At 44.3% G+C, this 11,559-nt stretch overlaps 1 pseudogene; it reads left to right on the forward strand.

Moving 5' to 3' along the window:
* The first annotated feature begins 6,809 nt into the window (after positions 1 to 6,809).
* LOC108229226 lies at positions 6,810 to 11,036 on the forward strand (annotated as a pseudogene).
* Positions 11,037 to 11,559: the final 523 nt, after the last annotated feature.

The following is an 11,559-nucleotide window of genomic DNA, read 5'->3' on the forward strand; positions in this document are numbered from 1 at the left end:
ATAGATAAATACATATACATAATAATTCATTATTGTTGCTTGTTTTAAGTTGTTTATTACTAATGTGATTTTAACATTCAAAAACAATAGTTTTAATTATTTTTTTTAAAGGGACATACCACGTTACATTTTTATTATTATTATTATTATTATTATTATTAAGCTAACGCGGCTGGTACAGGAAATAGCGCCACTAGCGCCCCCTTCAGTTCAGATTGCAATGGTCCCATTTCCATATAAGGTAAGAGGCTGACAGTGGTCCGTCCCCACCCCTTTCTGTTTGCTGCAGCGAGTACCTTCTCATATTTACAGTGAAACTCTGACACTGGAAAAGAAGTATGTTCTTGTTTATCTTGGCTCTATGCTTATCAGCAGAGGCTGGAATGATAATGAAAAATGTTTTGAGGGTGGCCTCTTCTAAATTTGTGGTTTGGCAGTAACGCTTTACAGGAATTAACTGTAGCCTTGAAACCTGCTGTTGTCCCTCAGCAAATGTATTCAACTATCTGTCACCTCATCCAGGTTTTCTCTACTGTTAAAATGTCAACTTGTCAGCAAGAAAACAAACAACAAAATAAATGAGCATTTTCTGTGATAATGCAGTGTGAGTGCCGAGAGATAAATGTCTTCACTGAAATTTGTTGAAAATGCTGAAACTGAAATGTTAAAGCTAAAACAAGCAGATGCATATAAAGGCTAAAATTAGCAGAACAATACCTAAAAGATAAAATTAGTACAAATGTGGCAAAAAGCTAAAATCAATAAAACCGTAGACAAAAGCTACAATTACCAAAAATGTAGCTATAAGTAAACTATATCAAACACCATATGTAAAAATGAAAACTAGAAAAACCATATCTGAAGACTAAAATTTACAAACCATAGCTAAAATTCTACCAGTCGTCTCTGTCCCATGCTTTCACAGCAGTTCCATCTAGTGGCAAGAAGTAACAATAAAACAAAACAGAAAATAAATAGATTCACTGTGTAAACCTAAGAACACAACATCTCCTTTGTTACCCAAACAACCTCATTCACTTTAAGAAAAAGTAACATTCTCTCAGAAAGATTAGCATTACTGTATTGCAAATTAAAGTGTCTGCAATGTATTTTTACCTTTCAATTGGCAAAAGTGCTAATTAATTATTTGCAAATATTTTCTTTCATAAAACACTAAAAGCTTTCAAACCTACAGTTGACATTAGGTCAAAATAGAAAGTCATTTGTTGAGTCTTTCAATATTTTTTTTCATAAACATTGTTTTTAGAGCAGCTTTTTTTGTCATATAGTCTTTTGTCCATGTTGGTATATGATCCCTTTGAAGAACAGTTCATTAGCAAAGACCACGCCACGTAGATGTGGATTTAAAGATTTATTAATTGAAGTGATGGGGAAGGAGGGGGGAGGTGAGGGAAGGGAAGGGGGATGGGGTGAGGGTAGGGATGAAGGGATGAAGAGATGAAGGGATAGAGGGATGAAGGGATGGGGGGATGAATGGAGTAGATGAGGTCGGCTGAGGATAGTGCGAGAGGGCTTGGAAAGTGAAGACTCTGGGTAGGGTCTTGTCTTTTGGGACGCTGAGCGTCTTTATTTCCTGGGCCCGCTTAGGATCCCCAAAAGAGTCTCACTTTAAATTGAACTGAGGAGTGAGTGAGCTTGGAATAAATCGCTGAGGTTATTGTGAATGTATGAGTGGTACGCTAGCGATGACCAGTGACCTAGGATTTGGATTGTTTGATCGGAGATACCCTGACTAGATGCGAAGGAGGCTGCTCCTATGCAAAACGAATCAGCAGAATAGTGATCGGGCGATATATCTGATCTCAGTAGGACTTGCTGGAGATGAAGAGAGAACCAGAAACAAGATGCTGCGCATGAATTGCATAATTTCTGAGGAACGAGATCGGCCTTAATTGATGATTCCTGCGACTCCCATGCTATCTGAGTGGATGAGAATATACTTTTTTGACCATTCATGGCCCCAAAGGGTCGCTGTGATGATGATGGAGTAAAATTTGAAAAGTGCGGAAGATGGTGAGACTGAGATGTTCTGGAGAGACGTGAGCTCTTGCGGCCACCTGTCTGCGAACCACTTGCCTCTGTAATAACTGCCGAAACCGATAGAAGGAGCTGCATCTGTGTAAAGTTGGATGTTGTCACGGTAAGTGAGAAGGTTGTTATAAAAGAAAGAAATGCCGTTACAAGATGAAAGAAAATGATGCCAGAGACATATTTCCATTTTGCAGGAATAACCGAGGACGAGAGAACTGAAAAGAGAAGGGATGATGGCTGGTTTTGACAGAAGATGAGAAATGAAGGATTTACCCTGCGGAATGGTACGAATGGCTTAGTTCAGATGACCGAGAAGCGAAAGCAATTGATGTTTAGAACATCTATAGGTGAATAGGAAGTTCGACAGTAAAAGAGTGATTCCATTAATTTTCTCAGACGGTAAGGACGCTTGGAAGGCTGAGGAATCGAAAGTGATGCCTAAGAACTCTAACGAAGTGCTGGGACCGATAGTTTTCTCTTCGGAAAGTGGGACACCTAACTCTGAGAAAACTTAGGTTAGAGCGCGTAGCCTGTGACGAGGAGGAGAAGATGTAGGGGTCACGATCAGGAAGTCGTCGAGAAGGTGGAACACGTAAGAGAGTTTGTAGTTATTGATGAGGATCCAATTTAAGGATTCTGATAGGGATTCGAAAATTTTGGGCTGCTGCAACAGCCGAACGTGAGGCAGATGGCGACGTAAAAGGCTCCTTTGCAAAATACGCCCAAGAAGCGCCAGAATTCGGGGTGGATGGGAAGAACTTTGAACGCGCTAGTAATATCGGCTTTAGAAAGCCAGGCGCCTGGCCCTGCCAGACGAAGGAGTTTGATAGCATGATAGATGGTTGCGTATTGCATTGAGAAATCAGGAAATGGGATAATGCTGTTTTTACTAGGAACATGAGAACCATGAGGAGCTGACGAATCTATAATTAACCTTTTCTTGCCTGAATATTTCCGTGTAGCGATGCCGATGGGACTGACGTGAAAAACGGGAAAGGGGGACTTAGAAAAAGGACCTATCGTGAACCTTTCTTTAACTTCTTTAGCTGAAAGAGAGTCGATTGTGTCGGGGTCTGAGAGAGCGGACCTAAGATTGTGATATTGATATGTGGAGTCTACGCGAATAATGTCTACGCTCAGGTGGAAACCATGTTAAACCGTTTATGAGAAAGTTGACAAACTCCATATCGGGGTGAGGTTTAAGAGCAGCAGTGAGGGCTTTTACCTGCACTGGAGTGGAGAGATGGCGGCCTGGTCAATCTGCAGAGGAGGTAGGATTGTGGGGGCAGGAGTTTCTTGCGTGGGCGCAGAAGGAACAGGCGTGCAGCATCCTGCAGCTGGAAATTGAGCAGCCGAGATCATTGGTACAGGACGGGGCGGCCCCTTTTGTCAATGCCCGTGTGAGTTAGGTATTTGACCGAAGGACGGGTGTGGCGAGAGCTTGGGATAATACAAGGAGGAGGGGCGGCGGAGGATAGACGATCGGAGATGGAAGAAATACGGGATGACGGACGAACACGGAGGGGGGTGACGAATGTATAGGCTGTGGCTGGATGGGATGGAGCTCCGCAAAGATTACAGGAAAGAGATGCGCGGGCGGCGAAAACGTGACAGTATAATTTGGAATCGAGGGACCCACAGTACGTACCCTGATTGAATTGTTGTAAGCGACTTGCTGCTTGGTTAGCGAAGAGAATGTGGTATTGGTAAAAACCGGTGCCCCCAAATCGGAGAGCCATGTCGAGAATTATAGAAAGATAGTCGTCCAGTTCGGATCTGCGATCTGGAAATACTGCGCAAATAGTGTCTCTGAACAAAGAAAACGCAAGGGCGAATTCGGTGGGCGTGAAGTCTTTGGAACGAGGACCGAGAGGATTGCTTAACTGCATGGTTCCCTGGTTAGTTTGTAGTTCCCTAGTCTGGCTGAAACAAACAAGGGATGGCTGGAGAAGGAGTGCTAGATCTACGTAATTACAGTTCAGGATTTGCTGGTGTAATTTCGAAGAGACGGAAGAGGGACGTTAAGTGGATGAGGAGGGCTGGATGGGAGGAGCTGCAGTTGCGAGACTGTAAGGGTTATTAATGTGAGGGAAAGAATTTGACAGGGGGGGGTAAGAGGTTTAGAAGAGAGGTGGTGGGGGAGGGAGGTTAGATGAAAAAATGGGGGGAACTCTTGGAGCGATTGGCTGGGCTGAACTCGCTGGTGCTTGAAAAGAAACAGGGGCTAGAATGGATTGAGAGGCAGAAGAAAGAGTGGAGGAAGGGATGAGTGGTGGAGGGATGAATGAGCCTGGGGAATTTGAGAAGTCAGCGAAGATAGAGACGATATAGCGGTAGACAGGAGCTGAGACAAGTCTGCTAAGGAGGGTGCGGCCGTTGGTGGTAATACGACCTGGCTCCCACGAGGGGGAGCTGACGCTGTGTGAGGTCTCGCTGTCGTCGGCAGAATGACGTCACCGGAAATGAAGAGGGAGGAAGAGGACGCTGAGGAGAAAGCTGGAAACCCGGGTTGTTCGGGTGATGGTGGTGCTGATGCTTGTTGAGAACCTGAGGACTAAAGCAAATGGAAAAGCCTTATTTGTTGTCTGAACGGCTGAAAGGAATTCCTTTGTCTCTCAAGGAGCGTTGGAGGCAACCAACTGTCCAGGACTTCAAAAGCTGGCATGTTGGGAGGTCTGAAGAGGACCACTGAGATGTAGGCGGGTTTACGTTCTAAGGTTGAGAGGCTCGGGAATGGCGCTGAGATCCAGGAGAGTTTGGTGATCATGGCCATGACGCAGTCCGTGGTCGTGGGGTTGAGATGGAGTTGAAGGAGGGGGATGAACCGTGGTCGGACGGAAAACTGCTGGAGCAGAATGAGGCTGAGTTTGAGGATCGAAGATCATGGAGGGCAAGTGTTTGGAGCTTGAGACTTGTCTCGTAACAGCAGTAGGGGAGTTTTTTGCAGCAGGTGGAGAGTTGAAGAGGTCGTCCGAGTCGGAGGGGTTGAACTGGAGAGACAGCCCGTCTTCCATGGTGAGTAGATGAACCAATTTTTTGAGTGTGAATTGACGAACGTAACATCGGCAAAACGTAACAGGCAGGGATGAAAGGCGAGCGGGGTCTAAATAGATCACTTGGAAAATTAGAGGAGTGGTTTGGGGCGTGGTGCTGCTCCCGAACCTAAGTTAATATATTAACTCCATTTCATTTTAGTGTATATTTTGGGCTGAGAGATTCCTCTTCTTTATCAGTTCTTGATGTTTCACTCATGCAAAACTTGTGCTGCACTCTGTCTTTTCCCATCACTGAGAACGAATGAGCTCAGGCCAGTGGGCTACTGTGCTGACAAAGGATTGCTGTGCTGGATCTTCTCTTTTCCCAAATGAAAAGGGTTCTGCATTCTGACTGTAGCTCCAACAGTGACTTTTGTAAGTTTGGCTCCACTTGTTTTGTTTGTGACTTGTTGTTAAACCACTTTTTTCTCTAACATGGTTGATTGTCCTGAGGTGGAGGCAGGGTGTCTAGTTTTTTCCTCATTGGTCTTTCTCTGAGAAGTTGTGGCATGAGGTAAAGCCTGGTAGAAAGAAAGAAAGATCCACTGATTGTCACAAAATGAGTGTATGAAGTTTGTTCTCTGCATTTGACCCATCCCCTGAGAGAGCAGTGAGCAGCAGCGGTAAGCAGCAGTGGTGCCGCGCTCGGGAATCATTTGGTGATCTAACCCCTCAATTCCAACCCTTAATGCTCTGTGTCAAGCAGGGTGGCAATGGGTCCCATTTTTACAGTCTTTGGTATGACCCAGCCAGGGATTGAACCCACAACCTCCCAGTTTCAGGGCGGACGCTCTACCACTGAGCTGGTAGATGTAAAGTGTTTCAGTAACTGCAGGCTTCCAGAGTTGTTGGGTAGTTTGTGCTGCCTGAACGGTGTCTGTTACCACTCTAAAGTGTTCACACATCCATTTGACTAAAGATGATATACAGTAGACCCCTAAAATTTAAGGGGCAAAATGTGAAAAACTTATTTTTGAATGTGGTCAAAAAATGCTTATAAATGTATGCTCCCAAACACATATTTTCTTTCGTATAAGTAGAATAAATACAGTAATATATTAATTGAATAAAATATACTGTAATCATTTCATTGAACTTAATAATAACAATATTATTATTATTAATAATAATAATAATAATATTAGAATAAAATATATTGGTACTCAGCGATAATGAATGATATTGATTGAAAATGATGATGATGATGATGAATTAGCTGTTCAGTACAATGAAGGTTTGTAATGAAGGTAATGACTGCACAGCAAAGTAGAGGATGTGGTGTTCTGAGAGTCTGCTTCCTGGTTGCTGGTTCCTGTCCTCCCATTAGCTGGTTATCAAATCACCCGCAGCTGCAGAATCTAAAACTGCAATGAAAGGCAGCATGCAATATGCATTCTTTCATGGATTGGTTGGCCTTTAAATTTAAAAATCATTACTATAAGTAACTATCTGTCACAAAGTTACTAACTTACAGTTTATATTTTTTTCCTGGACTTTGTGTGTGAAACACCATAGATAAAATCAATCCTAGTTTGAAAAATGGTAAAACATTCTGAACTGTCTCACTATTTGTAGCTATACCCAGAAAGGCCAGTTAAACAAGAGGTTGGTATGAATGTGTACACGCTCAGACAAGCTCTTGTCATACAAGAAAAATGCAGCCCTCAAGGTGCAGGATGAGTGGCACTACAACATGAGAGTCTGTTGGGACAGTGAAAAGAGAGAAAACATACATCAGGACAAGAGTCTCCCTTTCTTTGGATAGAAAGTTTCTCACGGTAGAACAGGAAGTTTCCACCACATAGGAGATTGCCTGCAGGGTGGTGTAGTGAATAGTCTCTACAGACCCCTTGTACGTGGAGCTTTCGTGTTCTTCATTTTCCTCTGCTTTCTGACAAGAATCAGTTAGCGGACCCGGAATTTCAGCCCAGACACAGGAGTTGACAGATAACTTGTCTTTATTGTACAGCAAGGAGAATGCTATGCGTAGCAGGTGGACCTCAGATCGCCGCACTGAGAAGAGACAAGACAGTCTTATTATCCACACGGAAACCAGGAAGTAACCACGGACTGAGAAGGTTACACTGACCTGGATGGAGGTGAGACGGGGACCGGAACCTGATCCTTGAAGGATAGCGGCTGTGAGATGACCAGGAACGGGAGCGAGGATTAGCGTCTCCGAAAGGTAGGCCGCGGGGGCAAAGCTTAACACTTGGTCGGACGGGCAGGGGTCGAAGCCGGGAGAAACAGAAACAGGCAACGGTACCAGGGGGGCAGGCGAGAAATCCAAAACCAGGTCACAGGCAGGGGTCGATGTCCAGAAATCCGAAAACCAGCAAGTGTCCGACAGGGGCGAGGCGTGAGGGAAAATCCGAGAGACGTGAGCAAGGTCAAGGCACAGGAAGTCAGTCCGAGAACGCTGGAGAATTACTTGCTGTTGGGCTTTCATAATCTGGCACTGGAGTAGAGCAGAGAAGGAGAATATATAGGCCACCGCCCAGGTGTAGGGGAGGTGATCAACAGCGGGCCCAGGTGACGAGAATTAACATGATTATCACAGGCATGGCAAACACAGGCAAGATTATTACACTTTCTTGCTTTTGTTTTTGTTGTTCCGGCTTTCTCCCAACAAAGAGTCTGTTTTGCTCATGTGATGAACTGGTGTCAAACTTCTCATCAGCATCGACATTCATAAAAAAAGGACAAAGCATTTCCATCTTCTTTTGTTCAGAATTGAAGCCAAAATTTTTGCTTTTTTGGGTGCTGCCATGTTTTATTTTTGAAGGCAGTGTGTGTACTAGAGGTGATGGGCTGTACCCTCAGTACAAAAAGCCTGCCTACACACCCTCTTAACTCACTAACAGGCTGTCAACAGTGTAAGATGACACTTTCCTTAAGCTTCAAATAAATAGTTGAAACTTAACAGACCACTTGGCTCTCTGACTGCAGCTTTACTTTATCTACAGAGGAACCTCGAGAAACCCCAGCATGGCCAGAACCGAGCAGACTGCTCATAAATCCACCGGTAAAGCTCCCAGGAAGCAGCTCACCACCAAAGCTGCCTGCAAGAGCTCCCTGGCCACCGGCGGAGTGAAGAACCCTCACCTCTACAGGCCTGTTACCGTGGCTCTCAGAGTGATCCGCCACTACCAGAAGTCCATTAAGATGCTTATCTGAAGACTGCTCTTCCAGCACCTGGTCTATGAGATTGCCCAGGACTTCAAGACCGACCTGTGCTTCCAGAGCACGGCCGTCATGGCTCTGCAGGAGGCGAGTGAGGATTACTTGGTGGGGACACTAACCTATGTGTCATCCATGCCAAATGGATCACCATTATGCCCAAAGACATACAGCTGGCCCGCAGGATCCGTGGGGACAGGGCTTAGACTCACTCCCACATTTAACACAACAAATGTACAACAATGAATACAACAACAGAGTGTCTTCAGATCCTCTGTAAGACACACCTCTACAAGAGATCCTTCCTGCCCACAGCCATCAGCATCTATAACAACTCTTTAACTAAACCAGGAGGATGAGTCACAGTAAATTTCCCTTTGAGATTAATAAAGTATTTTTGAATTTAACTGAATTAAAATCAACAGCCCCTAGAATGTGCAAAAACTCTCCCAAAGGTTTGATTTGAAGAGCTCCTGAATAGAGGTTTCTGCTAGATGTTCCCAATTCACCCTTATTTGTTTGGGCTTACCAAGTCTGTCCATCAGCCTTCTTGTCAACAGAATCCAACTCACCACCAGGTGTTGATCTCTTGACAGCTCTGCCTCTCGCTTCATCCATGTGCCCAAGACATAGGGCGACAGGTCTATTGATATAATTACAAAATTGATCATTGACCAGGTAACAAAGAGCACTTATGGACCACTCTATGCTTGGTGCTTGTTATGGGCAGCCCATGCCTAGCTCAGAATTCCAATAGCATAAAACTGCTTTGGTGCATTAGCACAAATAACAATCTGAACCTTCCGTAAAACTTGGGGCTGCAGAGAGGCAACCCTCTCATTTTCCTGAGAGAACTCCAAAACAAAGGTGCTTCTCTTGTGAGTATTTCCACATGTGCTTGATGCTTCTCTTCATGAGCAACTACAAAGGAGAGCATTCAGTCCCTCTCCAGGAGCTGGGTCTCACACCCTAACCTTTCTGTAGAGGCAATCCCAATTGTATCTAATTAGTACCGATCAGCCTAATACATGAGCTCTGGCTCCTTTCCCACTAGTGAGGGGACATTCCACATACCTACAGCCAGTTCATGAAGCCATAAATAAGCATGCCTAGGGTCTCAGCTTCACCTTTCACCCAGCTTGCATAGCACCCGACCTTGGCTGGCTGTAGATTTCTTTGGTCTTGACCACCAGGTGCTCAATGACAAGTGCCAGCCCGCCACCACCACCACCCCAACCACCTAATTTTATTTTGTAAAATGTTGCTATGCAAATAAAAATATAGTTTAAAAAAAAGTAGTGCACATAACATAAAAAAAGTTTACCAGCAAACCCGGCAAACAAATTCTTCCCCTCATTTATAAAATCAGAATTATGATCTTATTTTAAGACTATATATAATACAAATTCACATTCATGTCATTCACAATGATGAACAAGATCCTCATATCACTAACTGTGTTTTTTTCATAAAGAAATGATCTTGCATTGAATAGCAATTACAGAATATCATACTATTTTACTCAAAGGTGATAAGAACAGTCAGATACCAATCACAAAATGGCGTAACTCAGCAGAATTTCCAAACACTCAAAACTTGACAGAAACAGTTATGGTTCTGCTCAGAGTTAGACTACAAGAAGAGTACATCTTATTAAATTAAGCTGATTAATCTCTATTTTAAGGACTATAATGTAGCGTTTTACCGTACTGTAAAGTATGGAGTTGCACTCCTGCCTGCAACGTTTATGCCGTCTGTTCCCCAGCTGAAGGCGCTGTAAAGCCTGAAATCTCCGGTGGATATCAGCAGTGCTACTCCACGCAACAATTGCGGCTTCCAGAGCATTTCTTCCACTGAACCTCTCTTCGTGAACACTCAGGAGAATCTCCATAAGTTTAAAAAACAGCAACAACACAGGGCCAACGTTGTCCATAGCGCTTCCGTTGTTTCCACAAATGGCGCCAAGTTTCGACAGTGCAACCGAAACTCCCCCCCTCACACACACACACAACACTCTACTACCGACCAAACTGGCCGGTGGAAACGCGATGCATTTTTTACAGAGCCGAGCAGAGTAGAATAAAGTAGAGGGAGGCTTCTGAAATAGAGCCAGTGGAAATGGCTCAAATGTGTGCTTTCCTTCTCTGATCACTTTCTGCACCTTACTGTCAGGCATACTTGCCAACCGTCCTGCATTGAGCGGGACAGTCTCGCATTCAGCCCCCCCCCCGCCCCCGTCCCTTGTCCTGCATCACCCTGTGTGGGATAGCCAAAAGTCCCGCATTTGGCCCTGGCCTTGCCTGGCAGCCTGTAGCTGTGCCTCAGCAGCAGCCACATGCAGCACAGGGCTCTCAAGTCTCACACATTGACCGTGAGACACACGCATTTCGTGAAGTGCACACGCTCACACGTAATCTTTGTCACTTTAACGCTATATTTAGCGAGTTCCCAGATCTCTCTAGCATTTTTTTAAAGCGACTAGTGACAAATCTAGTGACTTTGGTGGCTAAATGTGTGAAATCAGTCATTCTGCAGTGTACCGTAAGCCACGCCCACTTCCCCAAGCACTGACAGCTGTCAATCTCACAGCATAGCGGAGACCTGCTGGCGCAAAAAGTTATATGTGGCGCTCCCGCGCGCCCCCTCGAGCACATGCGGGAGCGCAATTGTTTTTGTGTTAGTCGTGTTGTCATCTGATGACAGAGAGCTAAAGATGGAGAGGCAGAAAACTAAAGATGTAGGCATGAAAGAAAGCTTTTCAAAGTGGCATCAAGAGGAGGCCTGGAAATGTTCAGGTTAACTAAAGCTACTAATTACTAATAAATAACAAGTTACAACTGTTTACTGATCAGTATTTACAATAAAACAGCTGAGAGAATGGAGAGAAAGAATCAGGACAGACAGGAGAAGGAGACAGGTTGGACTATTGTTAGCTGGAAGTGTAGAAACAGCCACTTAATACCAAAGGATTTATTTTAAAATATTGTTTATATTAAAAAAGTGCATTGGCAAGATGTGTAATTTATTCAAAGCTAATTAATAATACTTGCTTGACTATATGACTTAAAGGAGAAAAACACAAGTAAGAAATGAGGGAGACAGACATGAGGTCAGTGATCAATTGCTGTAGAGGAGAGCAGAGATGACATCAGTTAGGAATAATTCCACCAGTGAGGCCACAAAAACCTAGATGCCCAGGAGCGTTTGAATTTCTGCTGACCACTTATTCACTGTGTCCTTTTGGGAAAATTAGTGCAGGCAGACATGGCAAGACCAACACCACAGAGGAGAA

Source organism: Kryptolebias marmoratus, linkage group LG4 (assembly GCF_001649575.2).
Source record: "Kryptolebias marmoratus isolate JLee-2015 linkage group LG4, ASM164957v2, whole genome shotgun sequence".
NCBI lineage: Eukaryota > Metazoa > Chordata > Actinopteri > Cyprinodontiformes > Rivulidae > Kryptolebias > Kryptolebias marmoratus.